The sequence below is a fragment of the Pseudorca crassidens genome, chromosome 17, assembly GCF_039906515.1.
Source record: "Pseudorca crassidens isolate mPseCra1 chromosome 17, mPseCra1.hap1, whole genome shotgun sequence".
Classification (NCBI taxonomy): Eukaryota; Metazoa; Chordata; class Mammalia; order Artiodactyla; family Delphinidae; genus Pseudorca; species Pseudorca crassidens.
This window is the reverse complement of record NC_090312.1, coordinates 8,835,407-8,842,737: the sequence shown is the minus strand read 5'-3', so window position 1 is coordinate 8,842,737 and position 7,331 is coordinate 8,835,407.

Here is a 7,331-nt window from a genome sequence, read left to right as displayed (position 1 = left end):
GAAGGTCGCCATTGCCGTTTCCCCCCATGGCGCCCCTAAAGGAGGTTTTCTGTGATGGCAACATTGCAATGAAGCCTGAATGTTTTGTTTGCAGGGCTGTCTCTTCTTTTGTGGGGCTAGCTCTTTGAGAAAACTCTCCTGGTGATCAGTGTGTCTCCACCATCCAGAGCCTGGCTGGCACAGAGAAGACGCTTAATAAACGTTGATGAAAGGATGCATACGTTGCCGGATGGCAGGCTGGCTTTAATGTCTGATATAATTGTATTTAAACCTTATTATCTCCAGGAAATTTCTGCCAACTACAGCCTCCAACTCTGGGCAGAATCATAGGTATTTAAGGGCCAGAATTGCTCTCTGCAGGGATCCAAGATTTCCCCATTGCTTTCTTAGGTTCACAGAACTGGCTTTGGGATTACAGGTAAAAGGGCAGAGAGATCAGTGACCAGAAAATGGGGAGGGCCAGGGGGTGGGGGTGTGGCATCGAAACTCAATATGCAAAAAAGGAGAAAGATGGATGTAGGCGGGGCATTTGGAGTGGACAGGCCCTTGTGTCTGCCCAGGGCAGGTGCCGGCCGCTATGCTAACAGGCAGCCCAGCTGGAAGGGCGTGTCGCCTGTTTCTCTGACACCCTCACCCTGCTTGCGTGCTTGGTCATGTCCTGCTCGTCGGCCACATCCCCCACGCACGCTGCGTCAGCCTCACAAGATGCAGGTAAGCCTCTGGCCCAGGCCCAGGTATGTCTGGTAAAGGTCACCTGCTGGGCAGTGGTGACTGAGTGTCACTGCCTCTCCTTTCCCCCAAATACAGAAATCCCCCATTTTGACACTTGGGCACTGACTTTGTTTTTAAGCATTTCCATCTAGATATTAGAGAGAGAACAACTGAAAACAATTTTAGTCCTGCCTTCTTCCAGGAACCATTTGAAAGGGCATTCATTCATTCACCCATTTGTCCAACGCTATTCCCTTCTAGGAGCAGTGTTCTATATTCCACTGAGGGCTAGACATTGGGAAATGGGTTGGGAATCTCTGCCCTTGAAATCTGGTGGGGCAGGGGGACAGGTAATCATTGTCATAATTATTCATTTACTGACTGAGGCCCTGTTCTAAATATATGCTGTGTTTAAAGCCTCAAAACATTCTTATGAGGGAGATCCTATTGTAACCCCAATTTTATAAATGAGGGAAATGGACACAGAACTTATGTGAAAAGATGTCACACAGCTTGTATTTGTTTGCTAGGGCTGCCATGGCAAAGGAACACAGACTGGGCCGCCTAAGCAGCAGAAGTGTATTTCCTCAGTCCTGGAGGTTGAAAGTCCAAGATCAAGGTGTGGCGGGATTGATTTCTTAAGTCTTCTCTCCTTGGCTTAGAGATGGCGGTCTTCTCCCTGTGTCCTCACATGGTCTTCCATTTGTGTATCTTCTTGTCCTAATCTCCTCTTCTTTTTCTTTTTTTTATCTTATTCATTTTTATTTTTATTTTTTTATTTTGCATTGAAGTGTAGCCAATAGACAATGTTGTGACAGTTTCAAGTGCACAGCAAAGGGACTCAGCCGTACATATACGTGTCTCTTCTTTTAAGGACAACGGTCGTATTGGATTAGGATCCACCCTAATAACCTCATTTGAACTTAATTACCTCTTTAAAGACCCTGTCTCCAAATACAGTCCCATGTTGAAGTCCTGGAGGCTAGGACTTCACCACATGAATTTTGGGGGCCACAGTGGCAGAGTCAGGATTTGAACCTAGGCCGGCAGTTCCAGAATCCATGTACTTGGGCCAAGTACTGCCCCTTACAGAGAATTGCCACTGTGGATGACAGAGCCACAGAGGTCCCGTAACCTGAGGTTGGAGGAGTCCCAGAGTAGGGGGCACCAGGAGGCAGTGAGAGGGACTGATGGCTGGTGTCCTGCAAGCCCCCTCACCACAGCTCTCCAAACCCTGGTACCCCACGTTCCCTGGGAGTTCTCAGGCTCCCAAAGGACCTCCTTACAAGGGCAGGGAATCTCTCTTCCCCTGCAGCAGAGCGACAGACATGTAAACAGAAGAAAAGTCCCTGCTCTCCACCAGGCACCCTGCTGGGTGCTTCCCCTCAGGACTCATTCAGCTCAAACAATAACCCTGCAAGTGGGTGATTGGTATCCCAGAGAGGAGAAGATGGAAGCCGGGTTCTTTGTGGTCCTACCTTTTCCCACATCTCAGAGACATCACGTCAGAAAATATTCTAACTGGGAGGTTTATATGAGCTACAGGATTCAAGAATTCTATAGCTGAGGATCCACTGAGGATCAGAGAAGGCATGTGGTTTACTGAAGCCATAACACTCGCTCAAAAGTCATAGCTAGGACACCCAACTGGACTTTGAGCCTATAAGGGCAGGGATGGGGTCTGCCTTAGTCACCCTGAATCCCCTGCATGGAAAACCAAATGAGAAGAAAGTAAGCCTTTTGTACATATTTGTGCATATTTGTTTGAAGAATGAATGAACAGTGAATAAATTAATTCCTAGACCAAGCTTGTTTGCTTGTTTTTGCCCCATTCCACTCCAGAAAGAATGGGTTCTATTAGTTCTCTTCATCTTTCTCCATCATAGAACACCAGTTTTTAACACAAAACCAGCCAAAATAAATATGATATTTCCATCTCTCTTGTATGTGACTAAGTTTGGAGCAATACTAAGTTTTAAGTAGAAGTAGTTGAAATCTAAGAAATATGTTTAAAGGGAGAAAGCATGCACAAATTAATTTGCTTCCTCCTTAAGGATGGCAAGAATGAAATGCAATGGCTGGAGCTCCAGCAGCCATGGTGGACCGTAAAGTAACCTTAGGAATGAGATGTAGCATAGAACATGAGAGAAGGAACCTGGGTTATTGATATCATGGGGCACCATACGAGCCCTGAACAGCTCCTCTGGACACCTTGGACATGAGAGAGAATTAAATTTCTATATTGCTTAAACTACTGTTATTTGGGTTTCTTTTTTCTATTACTCAGAATTAGACAAAACTATTTCAAGTCTCTAGTAGAGAAACCTGTTTAGCAGAGAGGAATTAGTCAAAAGCTAAGGCTATAGATTTAGATGTACTTTCTAAAGGATCATCTTGTACAAGTTACTCTACCTTCTAGAATCTCAGCTCAGGGTTAGTAATAACTTCTACCCTGTAAGGTGGGTGTGCAGATTAAGTGAGATATATCATATAAAGTACTTAGCACACAGCTCACTGTGAGGTCCAGGCAGTAGAATATTCCCGTAGAGATCCTGCCCTGAGCGCCCAGGCCCCAGCATGGACACAGGGTCCGCTTTTGTCAGATCATGATGGTAATGACGATGCTTTCCTTTCTGTCACAGGTGACCGTGAGTCAGCCTGGACTTGACCATGGGGCAGCCCAGGACTCTTGACGGAGCCTTCGTCAAAGGGGGCAGAGGGCTGCCAGGCAGGAAAAGGCACCTGGGGAACTCCCTTGACTTTGCAGCTTTTTCCAGCTCAGAGAATTCTCTGGAAATGTGGGTGGGCCTAGCGGGAACTGGGCTGACTGTTCCACCACACCGCAGGAATCAGAACACCACAACCTCTAACCATGAAACCGTGTGCCTTCAAATCAAAAATTTTGACCACTCTATGCCCCCAGACTGCCCAATACTTTAAGTTATAGGGACAAAAAGAAGTCTGGCTCAGACAGTTTTGGTTTGGAAGGGTTTGTCCTGTCTCGTGTCTGTTATTTAAACAGGCAGGAAATTCGTTCACTTGGTTTACCTGCCCTGGAACCTTGGGGAAGAAGCCATTTTAACTCGTTGAGCCTTAATTTTGTCACGTGTACAATGGGGATAGTAATACCAACCTCAAAATGTTGCTAAGATATAAAATACAATTTTCTGACAAACAGTAGGTACTTAATAAATATTCTCTGTTCCTTCCCTTACCCACCCCAGCCCCCAGGGCCACAATAGCGGGCCCCTAGAGGACACAGAATTTATCTCAAGAGCGCAAGTGGAGAAGGATGTGTATTTGTCCTACGTGATCTCCTGACCACAGGTGAGCCAGACAGGGGCAGAGCCCAGGCCAAGTGACACATGTCCAGGTGCAGCAGTGCCTTGCAGGAAAACTCTGCTCCCTGGCCTGGTCCACATCACACCAAAGAGAAACGTTTCAATGTGAATTAAATGTTAAGTAATTTGGAAGTGGCAATATCTTTTAATTTTTTAATTAAATATTTAAATTATTTTATATTTTAATTTTTGATAGAATCTGAGATATCAGAGATAGCAAGATTGTAATGGGACTTTGGAGATCTGTCTAGAATGGATAAATGGATTTCACCTCTCCTGCATGGCGGTGGATGAGAAACGGCTGCCTGGAGTGCACTGTGTTAAGAATTCTCTCGTCATAGCAATTAGTGATGTCTGCCCTTCATGTCAACTAGTGATGTCTGCTCTGGGCACAGGGCAGAAGTGTGACCATATACACATGTTGGGGTATTTTCCATCCCTGGGTTAGTCCCTTCCTATCATCTGGTTAAACCTCATGAGGCTAGGTAATAGCTAGGTAGTAGCTCAGAGACCTTCCCTTGATGAAGGTCTTCTCCAGGCAGAGCTGGAAGTGAAAGATACATGGATCCTGTGTTCAGTTATCTATCCAGAACTGAGCACAGAAGACCAAGCATTTCACACACATTGTTTCTGATCCCCCCAACAGCTCTGCAGCGAGACAAGAGGATACCCATTTTACAAATTAGGAAATTGAGTTTCTGAGAGTTTAAGTGACTGGCCAGAAGTGTAATGAACTGTTAAGTGGCAGAGCTAGAATCTTCCATTCAGCCACACCGTGTTCCCATGGGGCAAAGGAGTGGACCCTCCAACTAGCCCATTACAGAAGCTCTCTTTTCCTTGGGCCTCACAGAGTTACCCAGGCAACCTCTTTGGTCTCCATTTGGCTTTGACTCTGGGACACAGCCTTGGCTTTCACCAGACAGTGGGGTGGTTCTCCCAGGGGTTGGGAAATTCCTGTGTTTTGTCCCAGACGGTTCCGCTTGTGCCAGAAGCACGTTCTCCATGGACTCACCTTTGAAAGTCATTTTCTCTGCATGCAGAGGCAGAGCCAGGTGCTGACTCAGGGCTGCCCGGATGGTGCGGGTTGCTTATTCCAGCAGAACTGGGAGTGTTAATACCTGTGTTCTCTCCACCAGCTTCTCGCCTGTGGGCCAAGGATCTGGGGGGCCAAAGCAAGCTCTTCGTGGTAGCCTAGGAGACTTCGCTCCCCCTCACCTGCATCCCTTCTTCTTTGTATTGCCTTTGCGCTAATTTTGCAAATGTTTTCATGTTAAGTAACTTTGAATAGGGAATACATTTTAATAGCTTAACAAAATAAGCAACATAAAAAGGTACAGATGAAAATGTCTTATTCCCGCTCCTGTCCCAACCATTGAGTTCCCTCCCCTCCACCGTAACAACCAGTTTTGTTACCTTTGTGCAAGTCTTTCCTAGTTTCCTAGAGAAAACAATCTCATATCTGAACATATATGTCTATCACCCCACTTCTACTGGGCAGAAGTTAGCATAGTGTATATATCACCTTAGACCTTGTTTATTTCAAGTAACAATATATCCTGAAGCTCTTTCCTTTTAAAACAACAAAAAAAGTCCTTGTTCTTTCTGACCGTTGCATAAATTCTATCGAATGGATAACTAGAGTATTTGATTAGTCTTCACTTGGTAGATATCAGGTACATTTCCAAATTTTTACTGTAAATAATGCTGCAGTAATACATGTCACATAGTAACTGAGTGAGTTTGTCAGTTGGATGAATTCTCGGAAGTGGGATCGTTGGTTCAAAGGGTACATGCTTTTATAACTTTGCTAGTATTGCCAAATTGCCCTTCATAAAGTTTTTGCCAATTTACACACTCACCAGCAATGAACCAGTTTCCATCCAATCCAATCTCATTAATAGAATGTATTATAAATATTTAAATTTTTAAGTAAATCTGATAGGTGAAAATGGTGTCTCAGTTATTTTACTTTAATTATCTCTTATTTTGTGTCAAGCTCTACATCTTTTTAATATTTTTAAAAGCCATTTAGGGGGCTTCCCTGGTGGCGCAGTGGTTGAGAGTACGCCTGCCGATGCAGGGGACACGGGTTCGTGCCCCGGTCCGGGAAGATCCCACATGCCGCAGAGCGGCTGGGCCCGTGAGCCATGGCTGCTGAGCCTGCGCGTCCGGAGCCTGTGCTCCGCAAAGGGAGAGGCCACAACAGTGAGAGGCCCGTGTACCGCAAAAAATAAAAATAAAAATAAAAGTTTTGCATTGACATCTATTAGTGAGACTTGTCTCTTTGTGTGCACCTGTGCCTTCAGGAGCACGTGGACAGCAAGCTTGCCATGGCAGGAAGAAAGGGAGGAGGTGTGATGACCTGCAACTGACACAAGTCACTTTTGCTCATCGTCCGTTGACCAGAAACAGGTATAGGGTCGCAAAGTAAGTAGAAAGGATCAGGTAGATGTGGGGTGAGCATTAATGTCTTCTGCCACGGGTGTTATCATTAGTGTCTGTGTGTTATAATGGTATCACTAATAACAGTGGGAATGTAAAAGGCTTTCTGCTTTGGGGGCGGATAACAAGAATTGTTTTGTGAAACACGTGTGTTAACTTTCCTACTCCTTGCTGAAGCCCTGTGAGGTGGTCAGAGCATGGTCCCCATGTACAGCTGACTCAACCAGGGAGAATGAAGTTAAATAACTTTCTCTCCATGGCTGGCTAGGAGAGGAACAGGCAGCCTGCCGTTAGCGCTCACTGGACCACTTCATCTGACAGCTCATGGGAATGGAAGCGTGTTAACTGCAGGTGAGTTGGTAATAAGACGTTATTCTACTGCACACCTGCATCTTGGAAGAAGAGAAAGGGGTATAGTGACAGCTTCTTTGATAAGACTTGGGCAGAACTGAGATTCCCTCTCAGGAGCAAGTCACGGTTGTCGTCACCTCTCTGGTGGGTTTCAGTGGAGAAACATGAACGATCTAAACCGTCCATCATTCAAGGAAGAGAACAGTGTTGGAAGACAGTTGCTTCATACAGAGCGCTGAGTATGTGCCAGGCTCAGACATCTGTGTCATTTAATTGTCACAACCCGCCTGTGAGTAGGCATTTTCACCCCATTCTCCGGATGGGAGCTGAGGCTCATGGAGGTGAAGTGGCTAGACCAAGGTCATAAATGGAGCAGGGTCTGGACTCAAATCAAGTCCTGTGTTGTCAAAACCCACGCTCTTGGCTACACCCATAGTCCATCCCCAGCTAAGATGCCAAATGGTCTTGGAACATGCTTGGAGCAGG